Here is a 13,943-nt window from a genome sequence, read left to right as displayed (position 1 = left end):
ATGTCCTTACCTTAGAAATTACAAAGGGTTGCCAATAGTCCTCTATTTTTCTAAGCTCCTTGTACCTATCCAGGAGTCTCTTAAAAGACCCTATCGTATCCTCCTCCACCACTGTCACCAGCAGCCCATTCCATGCACTCATCATTTAAACTCTGCGTTTTAAAAAAAAAACTTACCCACCCCTGACTTACACCTTAAAACTGTACACTCTCGTGGGAAAAAGTCTCTGATTATCCATAAGATCGATGCCTATCATCTTATACATCTCTCTCAGATCATACCCTTCATAAAGTGATCTGTCAAACACCCAAAGCCTGCACCCAAAGAGTGCTGCGGGAATACTAAGTTACACTGGACAAAAATTTTTTTGGAAGTTTTGCTTCCTCAGAATTGTTTTTATTTATGACAGACTGAAGTTGAACACAAATATAATTTCAGACTGCATCACATAGGAATTTGAAGAAACAATATATTCACTCTTACTGAATATAATGTGTTTAATTGCATAATGACACTGGTACTTTGCAATAGTTCAATGGAGCTAAAAGTGTCTTGTTGATGATCTTTGGTTGTACTCAGCGGCTGAGGCTACTCATTTAAATGCCCAACAATTATCAGCCAATATTGATGGATTCCAGTTGCCCTGATGCTGTTTCGCCATGACCACTATATCGTGGTGAAAACTTTCACCGTGCTCATCATGGACAGTGCCAAGATTTGCAGGGAAGAAGTCTAAACTGGAATGCGGAAAATTAATCTTTAGTGAAATGTTGAACTTCATGGTTGTGTATGCTTGAAGCATGTTGACAACTAGCTTCATGTAGTCTGATGCTCTGTAATTGCCAAGAAAGTTTTGAACATCCTTGACTGTCTTCCATTCGATTTTTCTCAAATCCCACTAGAAGTTCTTCGAATTGCCTGCCATTGATCTGTGGACTAACAAAATTCCATTCCTTAATCTTGGCATCAGTTATTTTGACTTTACTTATGAATTGAAATAACATTTATTGGTGATTTCAAATAAAATGGATGTGATAGGGAAATTTCATGGTGATTTCATGATCAGCAGCCCAAATTCTGCAAGATATGCTCAAAAGTATTCAGGAAGCAAAATCTTTGCCCAGTGTTACCTGATGTATTGTCTTCTGGATGAAGTGTTACTGAGGCTGGGTATTTCCTGATAATTCCCAAACCCTCACTGCAAAATCTGTTACTTCAGTAGAAGTTCTTTCTTTTACAATGTACGGTGAAACTAAATAATGATGAGGAGACGTACAGGAGTGAGATGGGTTGAGTGGTGTTGTAACATCAAGCTCACGCTCAACAACAGCAAGCCTAAGGAGTTGATTGTGAGCTTCAGCAAGAGGAACTCAGAAGAGAATGCATCAGTCCCCTTTAAAGCGTCAGTGGCTGAAAGGGAGAGCAGCTTTAAGTTCTTGCATGTCAGCATCTCAAAGGGTCTATCCCGGGCACAAAGCCTTGATTGAAGAAGGCACATCAGCTGCTCGACTTCATTATGAGTTTAGGTATGTCACCAAAGTCTCTTGCAAATTTCTATAGTTGTACAGTGGAGAGCATTCTCGTTGGTTCATTACAGCCTGGTAAGTGTGCTCAAATACACAGGATTGCAGGAGGCCACAGACAGTTGCTCAAGATTTCCAGTTTCTGTGCAAACTCCTTTGTTACAGACTTGCCCAGCTCCATCCCTACTATTGAGGACATCTTCAAAAGTAAAGTCAAGTTTAGAAACATAGAAAACCTACAGCACAATACAGGCCTTATGACCCACAATGCTGTGCCGAACATGCACTGACTTTAGAAATTACCTCAATTTACTGATAGTCTTCTATTTTTCTGAGCTCCATGTACCTATCCAGGAGTCTCTTAAAAGACCCTATTGTATTCACTTCCACCATTGTCACCAGCAGCCCATTCCATGCACTCACCACTCTCTGCGTTTATATATTAAAAAAATCTTACCCCCGACATCTCCTTTGTACCTACTTCCAAGCACCTTAAAACTGTGCCCTCTTGCATTAGCCATTTCTGCCCTCTGACAAAAAGCCTCTGACTGTCCACATGATCAATGTCTCTCATCATCTTGTACACCTCCATCAGATCACCTCTCATCCTCTGTCGCTCCAAGGAGAAAAGGCCAAGTTCATTCAGACTATTCTCAAAGGCATGATCCCTAATCCAGGTATCATCCTTGTAATTCTCCTCTACACACTAGTTTCCACATTCTTCCTGTAGTGAGGCAACCAGAACTGAGCACAGTACTCCAAGTGGGGTCTGACCAGGGTCCTATATAGCTGCAACATTACCTCTCGGCTCTTAAACTCAATCTCACGATTGATGAAGGCCAATACACCACTTGCCTTCTTAACTACAGAGTCAACCTGCGTGGCAACTTTGAGTGCCCTGTGGACTTGAACCTCAAGATCCCTCCGATCCTCCACACTGCCAAGAGTCTTACCGTTAATACTATATTCTGCCATCATATTTGACCTACCAAAATGAACTACTTCACACTTATCTGGGTTGAACTCCATCTGCCACTTCTCAACACAGTTTTGAATCCTATCAATGTCCCGCTTTAACCTCTGACAGCCCTCCACACTATCCACAACACCCCAAACCTTTGTGTCATCTGCATATTGACTATCCCATCCCTCCATTTCCTCATCCAGGTCATTTATAAAAATCACAAAGAGAAAGGATCCCAGAACAGATCCCTGAGGCACACCACTGGTCACCGACCTCCATGCAGAATATGACCCTTCTACAACCACTCTTTGCCTTCTGTGGGCAAGCCAGTTCTGGATCCACAAAGCAATGTCCCCTTGGATCCCATGCCTCCTTACTTTCTCAATAAGCCTTGCATGGGGTACCTTGTCAAATGCCTTGCTGAAATCCATTTACACTACATCTACTGCTTTACCTTCATCAATGTGTTTAGTCACATCCTCAAAAAATTCAATCAGGCTCGTAAGGCACGACCTGCCTTTGACAAAGCCATGCTGACTATTGCTAATCATATTATGCCTCTCCAAATGTTCATAAATCCTGTCTCTCAGAGTCTTCTCTGTCAACTTAACAACCGCTGAAGTAAGACTCATTGGTCTATAATTTCCTGGTCTCTACTCCCTTTGTGGAATAAGAGAACAACAACTGCAGCCCTTCAATCCTCCGGAACTTCTCCCATTCCCATTGATGATGCAAAGATCAGCACCAGAGGCTCAGCAATCTCCTGCCTCGCCTCCCACAATAGCCTGGGTTACATCTCATCCGGTCCCGGTGTCTTAACCAACTTGATGCTATCCAAAAGCTCCAGCACGTCTTCTTTCTTAATATCTACATGGTCAAGCTTTTTGGTCCATTCTAGGTCATCCCTACAATCACCAAGGTCCTTTTCTGTAGTGAATACTGAAGCCAAGTGTTCATTCAGTACCTCTGTTATCTCCTCCAGTTCCATACACACTTTTTCAGTGTCGCACTTGATTGGTCCTATTCTCTGGTCTTATCCTCTTGCTCTTCATATATTTGCAGAACACCTTGGGGTTTTCATTAATCATGCTCATTAAGGCCTTCTCATTGCCCTTTCTGGCTCTACTAATTTCATTTTTAAGCTCCTTCCTGCTAGCCTTATAATTCCCTAGAACTCAATTATTACCTTGTTTTTTGAACCTTCCATAAGCTTTTCTTTTCTTCTTGACTAGATTTACAACAGCCTTTTTATGCCATAGTTCCTGTATCCTACCATGCAAATATCCCCTGAACATTTGCCATATTTCTGTCGTACATTTCCCTGAGAACATCCGTTCTCAATTCATGCTGCCAAATTCTGCCTTATAGCGTCATATTTCCTCTTACTCCAATTAAACTTTTTCCTAACTTGTCTGTTCCTATCCCTCTCCAATGCTATGGCAGAGGAGATAAAATTGTGATCACTATATCCAAAATACTCTTCCACTGAGAGATCTGACACCAGGTTCATTTCCCAATACCAGATCAAGTACAGCCTCTGCTCTTATAGGCTTATCTACATATTGTGTCAAGAAACCTTCCTGAACTCCCTGTACTCTGTTTTCAGGACCTCCTCCCTTTTCCTACCTATATTGTTTGTACCAAAATGTACCACGACCTCTGTCTGTTCACCTTTCCACCTCAGGATATCGTGGACACGATAAGAAACATCCCAGATCCTGACACCTGGGACACAAACTACCAGAATCACCTGTCTAACCCCATAACTATAGAGTCCCTTATCACTGCTGCCATCCTCTTCCTTTCCGTACCCTTCTGAGCCGCAGGGCCAGACTCTGTGCCAGAGGTACGGCCACTGTTGCTTCCCCAGGTAGGTCGTCCCCTCCAATAGTACTCAAACAGGAGGGGTACAGCCACAGGGGTACTCTCTAGTATTTGACTTCTGCCCTTCCCTCTCCTGACTGTTACCCACTTATCTGTCTCCCGAGGCCCCAGTGTGACTACTTGCTTGTAGTTCCTCTCTATCATCTCCTCACCTCCCCAGACCGGATGAAGGTCATCGAGCTGCAGCTCCAGCTCCATAACAGGGTCCCTAAGGCACTGCAGCTTGATACAGCTGGCGCAGATGTGGCCGTCCAAGAGGCTGGGAGTCTCCCAGATATCCCACTTCCAACACCCAGTACAGAACACCAGCCTCGCCGACATACTTCCTATTCCAATTCTTCACAAGTAAATTACCTCACCTCGACCCGTTATCGCCGAAGCCCCATTGAGCCAAAACCCACCTACTCTGACTCCCGCTCAATAAATCTGTCTTCTTCTCAAATTCTTCCCACCGGTCCAACTCACTGACATTCACATACCTGTGTAGTCGTGCCTCAATCAAGTTTATTGTCATCTTTCAGAGAAACATTGTCTCATTTCTATACACAGTACATGTATATAATGTGTATAACCATATAATGTATTTAGAAATGAGGCAAGGTTTCCCTGAACCAGGGTGTAAAGCACAGAAGTACACAAAACATGCCATAAATTATAAAGGTAAGGTTTCTTTCTTTCCTCGTGTTATGACCCATATGGAAGCAAAACTCTCCTATAGCTAACAAATTAAAAATAAATAATGTTACCTCTTTTCAGATGAAGAATGTAATTATACTTGTCATAGGTGCTGTAAATAGACCATAAGACATAGGAGCAGAATTAGGCCATTTGGCCCATCAAGTCTGCTCCACCATTCAATCATGGCTGATCCTTTTTTTTTCCTCCTCCTCGACCCCTTCTCCCCAGTATATGGTAATAAAACCACATACTGTTTATCTATAGGTCAGGAAGTAGTGTGCTGTGCCAACATTGTCACAGTGTAAAAACAACACTGATTGGAACATGGAGTGTGCGACCACACATATGCCTAGATTAAGAATTCAGTTTTCCAAAATAAACCACGGTCACTTTTTTATTCAGTGCCCCTTGCCTTTCACATCTGTCTCCTATCACACCCCATCCCACAGCACCTAAGTTTTTAATTGCCATGTTCGTGTCTGCTTCCGAATCCCAGCTGAAAATCTGATCTGTATGTGGCTGGCTCTGCTGCAGTGACAGCCGTCTACCACAAGGTGGAGCATTGACTCAGCACGAGCAAACACTGAGTAATGAGGTGAGAAATAAATATCTGTGGTTTGATAAGTAATAGCTGTGCCATAAACAATATCTGGCACAGAACATTTTCAATAAAATTTTAATCAGCTACTGTTGACGATCAACGCCGTTATTATCAGGGAGCCTCACCAATGATGTGTTGGGCTCGCTATTTATTACAAGCTTTGTCAGGCAGAAAAATATTGCGTCTGCAAGAGCAGATAGAGTTTGTTTCAGCATGGAAACAAGTGGACACCAAGTGTAACACTTGTCCCTGGTGGTGTGGATGATAAACCTGGCCCCATTACCCTCAAACAATGAAAGGGTGTATCACTCAGGGAGCCACATTGGTGGTTATGTTACCATAGTTTATGTTTTTAAAAAGCTGAGACAATTAAATGTAACAACCATGAATATTAAAGTTTTGTACTGATTCTTCATTCATAATAAAAAATATACACTAAATTGATTTCTAAAATTAATTTTTAAAAAATCGCTCTGGCCTATCCATTTCGCCCCCACTATGTTGCCCAGTGGTCTAGCCTCCTCTAAGTGTGTTTGTCTCATACCTCTCTCCCATCCACTCATTTGTCTAGAGAGATTTTGAATATTGCTAATGTGCTGCCTCTATCACAATTACTGACAGTTCACTCCATATGTGCACTACCTTGGTGTAAAGAAGCTGCTCCTGATCTTTTCACATCTTTCTTCTCTTAGCTTCCCTCTTGTTTCTCGCACCCTCTCCTGCTTTGCAGAGTAGGGGAATTAAGGGTTTTGGGGAAAAGGCAGAGGTAGGTGCAGTCGAGTCCGTGGTCATTTCAGCCATGAACTTATTGAATGGTGGAGCAGGCTCGACGGGCCAGATGCCGACTCCTGCTCCTATTTCTTATGTTCTGTGCTTTCACCCTGTCTATGCCCCTCATGCTCCTGTATACCTCTGTCAGTGTGGTAAACTATGTGGATACCTGTCTGGACACGCCCCTCTGCTGACTGCTCCTGTGGCTCCTCCCACAGACCCCTGTATAAAGGCGATTGGAGGCACTGCTCCTCCCTCAGTCTCCGAGATGCCGTGCTCCCTTTTGCTGCTAATAAAAGCCTATCGTTTACCTCCCGTCTCCGAGAGTTATTGAAGGTGCATCAATCAGGTCCCCACTCAAACTCCCATATAACAGGGTACTAAATCTTTGTACTGTAGTTGCTACCTCTCCTTGTAACTCAGGGCCTCACATTCAGGCAACATCTTGGTAAATCTTTTCTGCACTCTTTCTGGTCTAATAACATATTTCCTTTCACAGGGTGACCAAAACTGTACGTGATAGTCCAAGTGCAGACTCACCAACAATTTATATAACTGCAACATAACTTTCCAGCTCCTATACTCTGGGGCCTGACTGATGAAAGCTAAAGGGCCAACACTTTCTTCACCATCCTATCTACCTCTGATTCTGCTTTCAGTTGACTGAGCATTTGCACATCTGGACCCCTCTGTTCTATAACACTGCCCTAGGGCCCTTCAATTCACTGTTCAATTCCTACCTTGGTATGATCTCCCAAAATGCATTGATCATGAGTGAAAACCATTTATCAATCCTCAGATCATTTTTTATAACCCTCTACACTATCTACATCACACTTTTTTTCCAGAATCATCCAAAAATTTACAAACTGCTTTGTACGATCATATCCAAATCATTTATATAAATTACCAACAGAACCTGCACAGGCAGCTATGGTGGCCAAGTCATTGGGAAAATTTAAGACAGGGGTTGATTAATTCTTGATTAGTCAGAGCATGAAGAGATACGGGAAGAAGGCAGAAGATCGGGCTGAGAGTGAAAATGAATCGCCCATGAGGAAATGGTGGAGCAGACTCAATGGGCCAAATGGCCTAATTCTGCTCCCATATCTTAAGGTCTCAACATTTTCTGTTGACAAAGAGGAGTAGATGATATATAAAGGTTATGAAAAGCACATTGGCAAGCTTTTAGTTCAATGTCTACAATATAGTTCGTGTTTTTTTTTCTTTTGTGACATAGTGTTACAAATGTGCTGAAAGATAAATCCATCGCAGAAAGCAGGGTCTCTGCGTGATCCACTTTCAGAAGAGTGAACTGCACTAACTATGCAGAATATTGTACAATTTAATTTTGCTGAAGGATTCTAATCCTAGAGTTTCAATCTCTGTTAGATATTTTATAACGTCAGACACGAGCTGGTATTATGACTATTCTTTAAATCTTCATAGGACATCACAGCACAGCGAAGGCCTTTTGGCCCATGATGTTGTGCCAGCCTCTCAACCTGCTCTGAGATCAATCAAACCCTTCACTCCCACATAACCTTCCGTTTCTACTTCTTTCACACGCCCATGTAAAAGTCTCTTAAACGTCCCTAATGTTTCTGCCTTGACCACCAACCCTGATAGTGCTTTCCACACACCCATCACTTTTTGTATCTTTAAAAAAACAATCTCTGAAAGCACCCCCCTCCCCATACTTCCCTCCAAGCATCTTAAAATGATGCTGTCTTGTATTAGCCATTCCTAACCTGGGAAAATGTCTACAGCTGTCCACCCTATCTATGCCTTTTATCAACTTGTACACCTATCAAGTCACCTCTTGTCCTCCTCCACTCCAAAGAGCCTTAGCTCATGCAACATATCCTCATAAGACATGCTCTCTATCTAATCCAAGCAGCAATCTAGTAAAACTCTTAGTTTTACTCCTCTGCACCCGCTAAAAATTCCATGTCCTTCCCATATTGAGGCAACTGGAACTGAACACAATACTCGAAGTGTGTTCTAACCAGAGTTTTCTCAAGCTGCAGCATTACCTCACAGCCCCAGCTAATGAAAGCCAACATGATCAGTATTCTTGCGATACTTGTGGACTAAGAAAAGTGAACAGCCTTGGACTTGTGAGGCTAATGATACTGTTATCATTGCATCACCTTGTTCATCATTACTACATTTGCTACTACTCTTGCTGAATTTTGTTTCGTGATGTTGGTTCCATCTGGTGGCCTGTTCAAGTATAGGCAAAGTAATACTTCTCAAAAACTTAAAATCAGTAGTATTGAGTTGTGATATGCTGATAGTAATGTAGGTTCATTTTGGGTTGAAGTCATGAATGGTTGTAAGAAAGACACAGGTGACCTTCAAAATGGAACATTGGGGCATTACATAAATGGGGAAATATCTAGAACACATTTAAAGGGAACTGCAACTATAATGGGAAATTTTAACCTACAGTACATATTGATGGGTGGAACAAAGTAACAAGGGTATGATAGAAGTAGAGTTTGTAGAGTAGGTTGAAAACTGCTTTTTAGAACATCATGTTCTAGGAAGGTTCTGTAACAGGATGCTCTAAATCTGGTCATGAATAAATAACATGACAGTGAAGAAGGTCACCAAAAATTGGATGGTAAAGATAGCTGCCAAAAATTACAGGGGATCAGTTAAGTGGGCTGAGGAATGGCAAATGGAGTTTACTTCAGATAAGCACAAGGTGTATTATTGGAATGTCAAATCAAGGTAGGGCTTACTTGGTGAATGACAGGATTTGGGGCTGTTGATAAAACTGAGGGACCTCGAAATTCCACTACTTGGTTCCCTGAAAGTGAAACCACAGGTAGATATGGTGGTGAAGAAGTCTACTGACACACTGGCCTTCAGGCAAGCCATCGAGTACTGAAGTTGGGAGGTCATGGCATGCTAATGAGCGTGTGTTTGGAGTATTTTGTTCAGTTTTGGTATTTAAAAAAATGTTATTATACTAGAAAGAGTGCAAAATAAATTCTCAAGAATGTTTGCCATTGACCCACATGTTTTGGTCATGTCCCACCTTATATAACTATTGGAAGGATATATTTGCTATCATTTCCTCAGTTTGGAATATTGATTTACAACCCCATTTTATCACTGCAATTTTTGATATACCAGTTGAGGATGGTAGTCGATTTTCCCCTCCAATTAGACGAATGATCGCCTTTGCAACTCTAATGGCTAGAAGGTCTATACTACAAAATTGGAAAGAAGTAAATCCTCCTACCATGTTTCAGTGGTTCTCTCAAACTATTTCTTGTTTGAGCTTAGAAAAAATTAGAAGTACTATTTTTGACCCATCAATTAAATTTGAAGAAACTTGGGGACCGTTTATTCGACATTTTCATATGAGTTAATTTGACCTCTTCCGGATCTTTTCTCTTTTTATCCTTGTTCTGGTATGGAGTTCCAGAGTTCTTGACACTATCATGTATATATAAACTATTATTATTGCCCATGTTAGTTTAGGTTTATTGTTTTATTTCAATATATATTTTTTCTTGTATTTTTTTTCTCTCTTTTTGTGATTATCCCTTTTTTATATACAATTAATACAGGTTTGATTGATTATTTTATGATGTTCCTTGCTGATATCTCAATAAGATATTGATATCTTAATACTAATTTAACTTCAAGCCTAGTGTCTTTATAACCTACTCATTATTATGTTATGTTATATTTTTTTATATATGAAACTTAATAAAAAGATTGGAAAAAAAAAGAATGTTTGCCAGGACTTGAGGGCTTGAGTTATAGGGAAAGATTGGACAAGCTGGGTCTTTATCTTTTCAGCGATCATAGAAAGATCAGAATCGAGCTTAATATCAGTGGCATATGTCATGAAATTTGTGATGTTGTGGCAGCAGTACAGTGAAATACATAATACTACAAATGACTAACATATACATCATGGATTCTGCTTAATTGGGACATGTTTTGGTCCAATTAAATGGCTGTCCCAATCAGCTGAGGCATCATGGAAATAGTTAAAAAGTTTTTTTTTAAAAGAAAGGACAAGCTACCATCTAATTGAGTAATTATGTATTGAAATGAAATACAGAACAAATTATAATACCGCCAATACTGGAACAGTACTATGAAACTGTATTGGTTCCTAATAGTTAATAATGGAAGAATTCATCCAGGGTATGTTGCAGCGTACGGGGTGTCCAGGGAAGGGTAGCACCTCTGGTGAAGGGGCTTGTCATGGCCGTTCTGGGGCAGCTCACTCACTTCTGGCCCCCGCCAGACACTCAGCTCTCACCTGTGGCTCCAAGTAGCTGTTTGCCTGAAGTGAATAAATAGGGTGAATGCCCCCAGCCTTTTTCCCCAGAGCTCAGGAAATTGAGACCTAGAGAGTGTAGGTTTAAGGTGAGAAAGTAACGAATTAATAGAACTTGAGGGACAACTTCTTATTATATGCAAAGTGTGGAATGAGCTGCTAGAGGAAATGATTGATGCAGGCACAATAACAATTATTAAAAGACAGTTGGTTAGGGCAGGTTTAGGAGGACATGGGTCAAATTCTGGCAAGTTTGTGGATGCAGTTTTAGATCATAAGACATACTTTAGGAGCAAAATCTAGGCTATTCAGCCCATCGAGTCTGCTCTGCCATTCTATCATGGCTGATTCATTATCCCTCTCAATCCTATTCTCTTACCTTCTCTCTGCAACCTTGATGTCCTGATTAATCAAGAACCTGTCAACTACCGCCTTAAATATACCCAGTTATTTGGGTACATTCTTTTCTTAGATAAGGGGCCCAGACCATTCACAATAATCCATGTGGTCTGACCAGTGCATTATAAAGGCTCAGCACTGCATCCTTGTTTTTGTATTCTAGTTCTCATATAATGAATGGTGAACATTGCATTCTCTTTCCTTCCTATCAATTCAATTTGCAAGTTATCCTTTAGGAAATCCTGCACAAGAATTCCTAAACCCCTCTACACCTCTGAGTGTTGAACTTTTTCCCCATTTAGAAAATAGTCTACACCTTTTATTTCTTCTGCCAAAGTGCATAACCATACACTTCCCTACATTATATTCCATCTGACACTTCTTGCCATCCCTCAATCTGTCTAAATCTTTCTGCAGGCTCCCTGCTTCCTCAACACTACCTGTCCCTCCACCTATCTTCATTTTGTCCACAAACTTTGCCATAAAGCCACCAATTCCATCATCCAAATCATTAACGTGCAACGTAAAAAGAAGTGGTTCCAATACCAATCCCTGTGACAAACCACTGGCTACCAGCAACCAACCATAAAAGGCGCCCCTTTTCCACTCCTTGCCTCCTGCCAGTCAGCCAATCTTCTATCCATGCTAGTACCTTTCCTGTATTATCGTGGGTTCTTATCTTGTTAAACAGCCTCATGTGTACCACCTAGTCAAAGGCCTGAAAATCCAAATAAACAACATGCACTGACTCCTTTGCCTACCTTGCTTGTTATTTCCTCAAAGAATTACAAAAGATTTGTCAGGCAAGATTTCCCCTTGATTGAACCGTATTTACCGGCCTATTTTATCATGTGCCTCCAAGTACCCCAATTATGGACTCCAGCATCTTCCCAATCATTGAAGTCAGGCTAACTGGCCTGTAATTACATTTTTTTCTGCCTCTCACCCTCCTTAAACAGTGGAGTGACATTTGCAATTTTCCTGTCCTTTGGAACCATTCCAGAATAAAGTGGTTCTTAAAGATCATTACTAATGCCTTCACAATCTCCTCAGCCGCCACCTTCAGAATCTTGGGGTGTACACCAGCTGACTTATTTACCATCAAACCTTTCATTTTCCCAAGCACCTTCTCCTTAGTAATAGCAACAGCGCTCACTTCTGCCCCCTGACACTCTCACATTTCCAGCATTCTGCCAGTGTCTTCCACAGTGAAGACAGATGCAAAATGCTTATCAAGTTCGTCTGCCATTCTTTGTCCCCAATTACTACCATTTTAGCATCTTTTTCCAATGGTCTGATATCCACTCTCCTCTCTGTTCTGTTCTGTTCTTTAAAGATCTGAAAAAAATTTGTATCCTCTTTTATGTCACCCTTTCAAGGGGAACACTACTGCCTTCATATTATAAGGGCAATTATAATATGAAGATCATGTTAGAAAAGGTGGAGAGGGAATAGCTAAAGGTTGGGTCAGTAAGTAAACAGCCGATCCATAACACAAAGCAGGATTATGTCCCAATTAGAAAGACCTTCCTTGAGTAAGAAACACGATATGTGTTTAACAAAGAAGGTCATGGATAGTATTAACAATGTCAAATGGGGCACATAGTGTGGCAGGGGTGGATGGTGGGATTGAACTGTTCTTAAGACTGGCCATTGAAAGCCCATATGACATGAGAAAAATGATTATTTTGATATTACGTGCAAGGATTTTCTCATGCAAACTGCCAAAGTACCTATGGATATTTAATTAGGAATCTGTTGCTTAAGGTAGGTGTGGGATATCTGGAGATCAAGGCTGGTGAATGAATAACAGGAAACAGATATGTCATATGTTAAATACGTTGCATCAATCTTCATTATGAAGGATTCTGCAAATATCCTTAAGTTAACATGTGGGCTAATTTCAAGTACCAGGCAGTTACTTGTAAAAATCCTGATCACAAAGAATAAAGTATTAGATAAACTCACAGGGATTAGGGTGGAGAAATCACTGGAATTCAATGGGCTACAGAAATAGTTGAAACTTTTCAAAGCTTACCAAGTCACATGAAAGTACTAGAAGGTTGGAAATATGACTTCTTTGTTTAAAAGAAAAGGGAAGATAGAAGCTGGGGAACTAAAGGCCAGTTAGTTCGACATTATTATTGGTAAGATTATAGAGTTGACATTACTTTAAGAAACTCAATATAATCAAAGGTAGTCTACGTGGTTTTGTGAAAAGAAAATCATATTCAACAAATTGACTTGAATTGTTTGAGGATATTTGTTTTAGGTCTTTATTCTTTGGAGTGTAGAAGGTTGAGGGGACACTTGATAGAGGCATTTAAAATTATGAGGGGGTAGATTGAGTTGACGTGGATGAGCTTTTTCCATTGAGAGTAGGGGAGATTCAAACAAGAGGACATGAGTTGAAAGTTAAGGGGCAAAAGTTTAGGGGTAACACGAGGGGGAACTTCTTTACTCAGAGAATGGCAGCTGTGAGGAACAAGCTTCCAGTAGGTTCGGTATTGTCATTTTAAAAAAATTGGATAGGTATATGGACAGGAAAGGAATGGAGGGTTATGGGCTGAGTGCAGGTCAGTGGGACTAGGTGAGTGTAAGCATTCGGCATGGACTTGAAGGGCCGAGATGGCCTGTTTCCGTGCTGAAATTGTTATATGGTTATATGGTTAATAATGGGAACCTGTAAACGTCACGTATTTAGATATTCAAAATGCAATTGACAAGTGCTGCAAAATTTATGTCTCTTGAAAGCCCAAGGTATTGGACCAAGTATGTTGGAATAGTATGAAAAATATCAACCATATGGAA

The sequence above is a fragment of the Hypanus sabinus genome, chromosome 10 (assembly GCF_030144855.1).
Source record: "Hypanus sabinus isolate sHypSab1 chromosome 10, sHypSab1.hap1, whole genome shotgun sequence".
Lineage (NCBI taxonomy): Eukaryota > Metazoa > Chordata > Chondrichthyes > Myliobatiformes > Dasyatidae > Hypanus > Hypanus sabinus.
This window is presented reverse-complemented; position numbering follows the sequence as displayed.